The sequence below is a fragment of the Anopheles marshallii genome, chromosome 2 (assembly GCF_943734725.1).
Source record: "Anopheles marshallii chromosome 2, idAnoMarsDA_429_01, whole genome shotgun sequence".
Lineage (NCBI taxonomy): Eukaryota > Metazoa > Arthropoda > Insecta > Diptera > Culicidae > Anopheles > Anopheles marshallii.
This window is the reverse complement of record NC_071326.1, coordinates 65,829,927-65,840,318: the sequence shown is the minus strand read 5'-3', so window position 1 is coordinate 65,840,318 and position 10,392 is coordinate 65,829,927.

The window sequence follows — 10,392 nt, the reverse complement described above, 5'->3', positions numbered from 1 at the left end:
AAATGAATACATTTCTGTTTGAAAATGGCTCAACAGTGTTACAAGAATTGTTTGACAACTTTATTCGTCGCGATTTGTATAATTTTCGGCGGTTGTTTCATTTGCCCCGTAAGGTTATGCAATCCGTATGACAAAACGCTTCAGTGATTGCACTTTGAGTATGGCTTGGCGCCTAAATGTATGCAAAAGCTATTTATCGGTAATGCTACGAAATGTTGGCTGCGATTGTAACCAAAACTAATTGTTATTCGATGGTTCAACCCTGCTCACACAAACACTGTATGAATCCGAAATGAGTTTCGTGTGACATGTGGTCAATTTATCGTTCGAATGGTCGATCCCAAAGTAACCACCCCTCGGACATATGTGACCGTTCCCATGGTTTGCTTTGTAGGTTTGTTTCTCGCAATCACGATACATTATTAGCATTGCAGTACGGTTCGTGAGCTGTTGATAGTAGGGTTTAGGAAAAGGGAAAAAAGCGGTCCGGTAGTGTTCGATGGCTGTCATAATGGTCAGCATGTCACAATGGCAAAACCATATTTATCAAGTACTAAAATTTAATCTGTTTGTGTGAACTACGGACGATAATCTAATGCATCAAGCTGGGCCACGCTATTGGACATTGATAATAATTGATTGATTTTACCGCTCCACAGATTCACCGTAAACAACGACGTATTTCGCGTCGCTTAAACAAATTTTGATTCGACCGAACCGGTCCGGTCGCCATTTTGGGTACACCGGGACTGGGTCGCAAGAAATAAAACAATATTAAAAGCTTTTCCGGATTGATGAGATACAAGACCATCAGCGTTGCCCAGTTGTGAGGCGGGAAAAAAACGTGTGGCAATGCAAACAGGAAAAGGCACGGGGAAGGGAATCATAAAATCCTTAAGTGTTCTGTTGACATTCCGCTGTTGTCGAACGCGGATGAAAAGGAAGCGAACCATGTCCGTGTGGAAATAATATTAACGACCGTAAAAAATAATAAAACCGTGTAAAAAAATATGTGAAACCTAGCTGCACAGTAACGCACGTAAAATGATGTTTAATGGCGGAAAAAGTAATGTTCCCCGGCGCTGGGACGGACCAAAAGGGATGGTTTGTTTTTGCTGTCGGATGCTTTGGATGAGCTTTTGGTTTTTGTTTTTGACGAAGGACGGACGCCTCAGGAACGCAACAATATTAATAGGGAAATATTTTCTGCATGCTTTTGTTTTTGTTCGCTCGCCAAAAACACAACAAAATCAGTGAAGAGTAATAATTTGATGTGATCATGAAAGCTATTTGTAAATATTTTCCATACTTAAGTAGGAATAGAGTTCGTTTGTATTACGTAGGTAAGTGGAGTTTGCTTGATGGAAGTAGGTTTTTAGCTTTTTCTTTAATGTTTATTAACAATTTTCTATTCATTTTCCGGAACGCATCAAGCTTTTCGAGTCATTTTCTGCTTTATGGGACGTTGAATTTCTCCGCAAAAAATATTTTTGTTCAAGTGAAAATATGCCGTTAGTATGTTCATTTAACTCAGGCCTAACGAACCGTTGCAGAATTTATTCAATCAACCATGAAAAGGAATGCCCTGGTTCAAGTACTGAAGCAAGTGATGAGAAAAAATATAGACAGAATCATTTAGAAGTAGTTCAATAATCGGAACAGATCTGCTTCCAAGAAGTAATACAAACCATTTGTTCCTGCTTCCGATGAGTTTCTGTGGGCATAAGAAACTAGACTATCTCTAGGCATGCATGAGGCATGCGGATCAACTTGTCCGTACTGTTTATGTCCCTCATTATTTGCCTTGTCCTTATTGTACTGACACTCAGGTGGACGAGAACTTGCTGAACCTCGCAAACCAATCGTTTACATGCAAACATCAATAGGTTTTGTATACTCAGCTACAGGTTCTAACATAATTCAGTTCACTGAACCCAGTACAGTCGGCTCGTAGCATTGTACTTAAGTACTCAGTACATCTGCTCGTAGCATTGGGTTGGTTATTAAATCACATCATTCTAACTTACTAGCAAACGCCTTTACTAACCGATAGTTTTGCTCCTATTGTCCTTCTGCGTATGAAACTGCCACTCATTTGGATCATTTACTTGCTCTGTTCATAAATCTATCTCACAACGGAGGAAATGAATTACAGGGTGCGACCGAATAAAGTACATAAATTTAAGGTTCCAAGAAATCCCATCGCTAACGACTAACAATTTCATCGCTTTTGGGTCATTTGATAGAACTTTATTCGACAACGCCAGGAGCTAGACTACGGTTTTCTAAATGTGACCTCCAATGTCGGCGCCTCAGGGTACTCCCAATAGACTGACAAGTTTGGAGGCTATTGTTTCGGTGTGATAAGTCGTGTTAAATGGAGCTCCATCCTGATGTGGCACTGTGTTTTGAATCTCGATCAAGTTGTTCTGCATCCAGGGAAGAACAGGGCTTTTATAATACCAACAAACACTTCTTCATGCACCAGTTTTGAATAATACTGGCAGCTTTCCCGTCACCATCCCATACATACAGGGTTTTTGAGATGATCACCACAAACGCAGCACATGACATTTCAACGGCTTTACTAGACACCACAACCGCAGCAAGCATACTTCAATGCAACCACACGATATCACAATCGCAGCACAGCTTACCACAACACCAGTACGACGGTAGAAGTGAGGTACGATCCAAGGAGTACAAACGTGTCCTAGGATGGATTTTCGCAGCCAGACGAAGATTGTTGGTAACATTTACCGTATTTTTCATTAAATACGAAAAAAATGCTTTCATGAAGAAAGCTACCTCGCATATTTAATTCGATAAATGCAGTAATATTTCTTCGGATCAAAACAAACATCGTTGGGTTGTCAAAATCCTTCATAAAGCGCGTTTATACTGGTCGGATCGTAGTTGGTTGACACCGTCGTATGAGCTTTGTGGTAAGCTGTGCTGCGATTGTGACATCATGTGCTTTCATGATATCTGTTGTGCCCCAGATGAAGAAGTTGACTGAAGGATCTCCTGAACAGTAAGCAGTAATTCTAACTGAACATAAACAAATTTAGTCAAAAGAAGATATTATTGACCCTTAATGTTCCTAATACTTAAAGCAAACCATTTTCGCTTTTTTTTTACTGCCACACCCTGTGTTGCCCAAGACAAGCGGATCAGTGGGGGTGTGAAAAAGGATTTCGTTTATCCCACTGACGGGGGTAATACGTTTTTCGCTCGCTCCATAACTCGAGTGTGGCGATTGCACCAAGGCAAAATCATTCGCTCGTAAAGCAATTTTCCAGTTCATTAACATGGCTGCTCACCGTAACTGTGTGCGTGTGGATGCAAAAAGGCTCATCAGGACATCTTTTTTCTCCCTCTCTCTCGCTCGGCCATTTTTAATATCCATGTGAGTCGTACACTTTTAAAGGAAGACGTCCTGCATCGGACTGACCTTTTGATGGGAAAATTATCCTCAGGAAGCTCATTGAGGACAGGCTGTGTGTCGTCCTCTGGGTGCTTGGACCACATCGAATGTCTGTTCATTAAAGATACGAAGGACATATCCTTTGGTGAGTGCTTTGCTAATGCACTTTCCATTTAGTATGATTGACAGCACGTTGAATTGCCGCTTTATGTTTTTATTATTGCAATTTTTCCAGTAAGACGCAACCCTTAAGAAAATACATTAATTCATTGTTCGTTAATACCTCGCATTCAGAACAAACTTCCCAGGAACGGACCCCAGGTTGAACAAAGCTTTATTAAAAGCACCCATCATGGGGCGACAGGATGATTCTTCTGGAAAAAATGAGCTTGTATTCCCCGCGGCAAAACGTTATTACAAACAGCTGGGTGAACAAATTAAGCTTAGCTGCCAGCAAATCTGTATCGGTAATTGGCACTGTATGAGCAATCGCATTTCCCCGCGGCCGAAGCATTCAGCCGCGAAGAACAGGCACTGCTATCACTGCTTAAGCCACTATCATTCTTCGCTCGTTCGTACCACTGCGGGCTAATGCAGCAAATTAGTTTTACCACGGAAACGACAAATCAGATAAATGGCAGTGAAGCCCGTGCGGCAGCAAACCATCCGTGACGAGTGTGTTTTTGGTGGGTTTCGTGCCCATGTGATTGATGGAGTGTAATTTTGTGTTTTGCTTTATTCGTCTGCAACGATACGTTTGCGGTTACTAAATCATATAGTTGGTGGAGTGTGCTTGTATGAAGTGGTGTAAATATCTTTCTATTTAAGTATTTGGGTTTATTTCAAGCGGTAAATATGTTTTATTGTTCAAATTAGACAAAAAAGCTTATAAATATATGAACCGAATGTTTGTAATTTTGTTTTTACTCGCGGAAAGTGTTTCTGCCCAGCGTTGTCGAATGAAATGTCTAACCCATTACTCGCACAACAGCACTAGAAAGGGCAGGCTAATTTCCAGTCTCCCGGCGGCCACTACTCTGCCACGGGTTTCGTCACTACACCCGCTTGTGGAGATCGACGTGCTGTGCGCCACCAGGCGTCTCCATTAGTTGGTTGCGTGCGGCACCATGCGTCTCCATCGCCCGTCCACTGGCCGTACAAATTTGATTAATCCCCGGCGGGAGCAGCACCAGAGACACGGGATACAAGCTATCGTTTCGCTGTCACCCGCTGAAAGGTCACCTAGCAGTGTAATTGACACATTTAGGTATAATTGTCATTTCCGGAGCAGAGCCCGCAAGGGAGTAACTCATTGGAGGCTTTGTGTGTGAATGCTGTTGTTGCCGCAGCGGTACGCAGCAGCAGGCCAAAAACCTTAAAAGCCGTTGCGAAGTACAGTCAGACAGTGTTGGTATTAGTTGTGCAAACGGGGGTAAGCAGTGTACAAGATACACAACAGTTGCCCCGGGAAGATGCGAACCCGTTTTCGAAATCGATTTTCGATACACGCTTCAATCGACCGGTTGATTGGTCGTTTTGCCAATGGACCGACACAATGGGGAAAATCGGTCAGGAAAAGGGCCATAGCAAGGAGACGTAGGAGCTTCAGATCGAATGTTGCACCCTTTGGAGGTTGTGCTGTGCGATAAGTGTTTGATAGGGGGAATCATACGGCGATAACGACTTTCCGATAGCGCCATTGATGGAAGTTTATTTTTGGCTGCACGCTATCAATTCGGACGGTACGGGGGGTGCTGTCTCGCTGTTTGGCATCAATGAAAATGGTGAGAAGGGGGAAAGTTCAATTCAAATGATTTTTGCTACAAAAGTTTGTGTAGTTCAAGTTTTTGGCTTGTTGTAAGCAAATGGTCCTTGTCACAAACATGACCGGAAATTTTGTAAACAAGTGTTTATTTTATGATGAAACGAATTTTGTAATAATTTAACGTTTCATTAATCAGTCATTTTAATGAACAATAGTACAGGAAAGATAATAATAATAATGAACAATACAGGTGATGTCAATTACAAAGCTTCATGATATTTCCCAAAGATGCTCGATAGGGTTACAATCCAAATTGCAAACTACCCACTCATGAACGGTGATTTCTTTTGAATCCAGCCATGCCTTTGACTGGCGTAATGTATGAAGCAAGGCATTATACAGCTAGAAAACATACGAATCATACGGGTAATCCTGCAAATATTGAATCAAAACAGTTTCCAGGAGGTCACAGTAAGTATTCGAAGTCCAGTGGATAGGATGCTTTGGATAGCTGGAAAATGACCTTATTGTTGCTCCTCCATGAATCTCTTAGAACGGGTCACTTCTTGGCTCTACAAATAAAGCCCAAATAGGTTGTAGACGTCGGTAGTAGTTCTATCCAAAATGAATATTATCTCACGTAGAAAAGATATGAGATTGCATTCATCAGCCTAGTACATCGTACTGTATAAATTGTCTAGATTTAGGCGCTAGTTGATCCTTCATACCAACTTGAACCTATAAAATAATAATAATTAAAACATAAACTTGTGGGCCATAGTTAATTAGTTGCTCTATTTAAAATTCACAAACCTTAGTATTTAAAAATATGAAATCACTGTTGTTTTGAATTTTTGAAAATTGCTAAACATTTATTGTCCGAACTAATAACCGTTGATAGAAACACATTTTAGGCATCTTTCTGGCAATTTAAAACCACCATGCAACAACAATAAAATTTTCGGCTATGATCGCAAACCATTCATTGAACCTGTTTTTGACAAACGTTCCTGTATGAACGTTGATGTTCCCCCTGCTCGGCAAGTGCATGACCCATTGTTCCATATAAGTTGTAGTCTGAAGGTGCCAAGTCTGACAATTAAGTATGACTCCACGTACTTATCCTGGCATATTTCCCGGTTTAACCCGGCCCTAGCTGTTGTTGGTAGTGTACACCGTCAACAGTTTCGTCGAATTTTTAAAACCTACACCATTTTAGTGGCCAGTGGTGCTCTTCGTTTTTAACAACAAAATCAGCACTTCAGATCTTTCGATTGCCGGCACTTGACTGATTACTGATTGACTTGATTAAATGAAAATTATTATGACACTTTTATATGTCATACGTATGACACCAGCGTCAATTATCATTCACTATTATTATCATTATTTTTAGGTCTCGTAAGCAAGTACTTAAAAAAGGCGTTAAAATCGCATCGCACTTTAAGTCGGTTGCAGGAGTTCTCTATATCGGCCACGGTTAAATATTGTCGTTAGCCAATTTATTGCCATTCTTATCTCACCATCTTAATTTGGGGTTTTTGGGCTTCCCCTGATCATGTCTTTACGGCTCCAAACTCGTAGAGCTTGTCATCTAGTGACTTTCCACACATACAATACCAAAAATTCATTCTGAGCATCTTGTTCTCTAGCGCTACTCAATTTGGGAGTAACCACACCTCATCTGGTCATGTGGACGACCTAGTAAGACTTTGCAGGCAGGGTCGTACGGTGTCATTTTTATGATGTGACCAGTCCACTGGAGCCTTGGCGAGTTTAATCCGCTGAATGACATTAAGTTCACCGTACAGATCATAGAACTCGTAGAGCATTGTAGCGGCTCTTCCATTGCCCTTCCACACATAAGGGGCTAAACATCCTTCCTCAGAGAAAGATGCTCATCCTCTCGAACGCAGGAAGGTTCTCAGCTATCTCAGCATGAATGTTGTTGTCCGTTCAACATGAATGAATGCTGCTGTTGGTAAGCATGTGTAAGCTGCGTAGAAGAGCCGCAAAACCGATCATGTCTATATCTTCAGCTAATGCCAGGATCTGGATTGAATTATAGAACACGGTCCCCGAAGTTTCCACTTCCGAGTCGCGGCTAGCCCTCTCTAGCTCCCATCTCCTTTGAGCAGACCCTCGGAGGTAGCAAGGAGTCCTAAGAAAGTTCCATCCTCCATCACCTGGGTTGTGACGTTGGTCAACGTTATTCGTTCTTGTCTGGTAAGCTTTGGCGGGATTCCAAAAGTGCTCATTGTGTCATAAAGTTTTATCATGTTTTATTTTATTCTTGGGTACTCAATTATTTGTGCTACGGAAGGAACGTTTCATCCAAAGTCGGCGGATATTCAAACCCATAATGATCTTGCAGCTACTGCGCTCTGGCTTATAAAAAACCTATAAATCTTATATATGCGATTCCCTGATTCTAATCACTATTAATAGAATAATATTTCATGAAACATTTGTACAAGTATCATCCATTTTTAATCAGTTTGACCGCAATTCCATCCGTACGTGATGCTTTGTTGTTCTTGACCCACCGGCGGGCTTTTCGGGCTTCAATAGACTCAGATGTATTCCTTTTTAAAAACAAAACCGCCAAAAAACATTCGATGAACTTCTATTTGGACCTTCCGTAAAGTAAAAAAAAATGGGGGGTTACCATAAAGTCGAACGGGTTATGCCATTACAGTGGTTGAATTTTTGCAACTTAATCAATGCGGAGCACACCCTAGGGGGAAAGTGAATCGAAAGGAAGCCCCGGATCAACCGGATGGATTATACAATCAATCACTTTAATGCTGTTGTTTGTTTTAAATCACGTCCACCCAATCTGTGCTGCCCGGCACACACGAATAAGGTTGTATTTGTTCCATTGCTTTCTACAAGGCACAGTAGATGGGGCCCCGAATGAGACCCAAACCCGAATGAGAGCTGATTGAAATTGATCGGCGTAAAATGACACCCCTCCCAATCGCGTAAGTCTTATCTTCCATGGTTCAAAAAAGGCACTGGTTTTCTTCCAGCATCACCAGATGATTATTGATCAGCCTTGAACATAAATAAGGAAAGAATTTCGTTAGATGTGTCGGCTTCGTCGGTAATTTGTTTGATGATTTTTGTCCTTTTTGTTGTTGTTTGATTGGCGTGTTCATCGGTAGAAATTCTAAAACTCCAAACGAAAACTGGTGGACCATTGTTAATAAGTTTATTCGACGAACAACATAATACTAAGATAAGTCGAATTACTTGTTTAAAGTTAAATTGTTCTTCTTCCCCAGTGTCGATGGATCGCTTCGCTTTAATGCGATTGATTTAATTAATCAAAAGCATTTGGACGGTATTGTTATCGCGAGGAACAAACATGGCCTCCGTTCGAATACAATCCGCACGGTTTGAAAGTAATCGATTGTCATTGAACTAGTAAAAGTGGCTTCGGTTTTAATTAAATCGCCCCTATTGTCGACAACATAGAGGGTTTTTAAACGTTCAACTCAAACTTTGACTTTTGGTTTTCATATGTTCAAAACAGGTACTCATATTTTTTGCAGTTCTTGTGCTGTTTTAATGAAATATAGGATCAACACACACAAACACAACATTAAAACTTTGCCGGATTTCTTTCAAGCAAATGGACATTTCCTGCAAGGGTTGTTTGGTCATAATAATGAAGAGATAAAGGAGAAATTTTGCGGTCAGACGAAGTTTGAGTTTTATTTAACATAAATAAATTTGTTCACCCCAATCGATCACTTCCCTAACAAAAAGTTAGCAAAAGTGTGAAGAAAAATAACCTCAGGCAATAAGCGTAACGTGAGCTTTTTTTCTAAACGAAGTTAATTTAACGCTGCCAGATAAGCTGCACCGAACGGCGAGCGAAAGAAAAGCAATAGAAGACATCCCATTGAATGTAAGAAACGTTGGAAATGTTTTTCCACTGTTCCAGGTATTCATTTTCCGTTTCAATTTCCTCATCCCCGTCGGTTTGATTTCCGTCCGGTGCGTCTTTTCCATCACTATCTTCCGGCGGATACGATTTCTGAAGACAACCAGAAGTCCATCAACGGTGATTCGATGACGCGGAAAACCGAAGCCGGTTTGCTATTGGAACAGGATACAAATTTTTCATGCCAATCGTCTGCGGCACTGTTCTAGATGTCGAGCGAATTAACGAACCAACAAAGTAGTGGTGTAGCGTTGAAGGACCCAAATCCTTTCCGCGGTCGCGTTCAATCGAATTGGAATTACAAAAGCTTATATCGCAATAGCTTCCACGGAACAATCACCATTTACTGCTCACGGTAGTTAGCCGATAATTAGCTACAACGCAACGAAAGAGAGCGCGGGCGACAGGGTACCGTATCACGAATGAATGTGCCAAAACCTCTTTCACTGGTCTTTCACAGCAAAACGATAATTTAATCAACCTCCTTCAACCATTACTTGCAGTACGTGTACAGCTCGCTATAATGGTGGTTCCTCTTGACCGTACCACACTGGTTGTATCTTACCTCGCAATGATTACGGCAAATTAGTTCACGGTAATTAGTACCGAAGCGCAAGGATTTCTGACGAAGGGAGTGCTTTCGAGCTGAGTGTTTCATTTTCGTTGGTCGCAAAGGATTCCCACGAACTAGAGGTGGCAATAAAAAATGCATAACCTGATGAATGGTTTCCTGGCGTTAAGCGACCAAAGCACATTATGGTGTGGAGGAAATGTGGAACAAATCGAAGATATGTTTTTCGGAATCTGAATTATTAATATTCTACCTGCACGGTACAGACAAACAACGTCCTCAGCTTCGGGTTGATATCAGAATCTTATTGGGGCAGGAACTAATTTTCCGAGGCAGCAGCAAAGGGTAAAATTGATGACTTGAATACATTAATTATTACGAATCCTATAAGGACAAGGGCAGGCAAACAGGCACAACTGCTGACCTGATTACAGTACATACCTATCCATTGTTTCCTATGAAAAATAGTGATTATGAAACATAATTTATATAACATTTTATTGATAATTAAAATAATTAAACTTGTTTGTATTTCTTAATTAATATTTTATTTTAAATTATTTAACGTATAGGTAGAGTTATGCAGTGCCTAAAAGATATCAAGTTTATTATTATTCAGTCATTTGATGTTATAAATATCAGTTAAAAACACTAAAACATTCCTCAGCCCGGTTAAG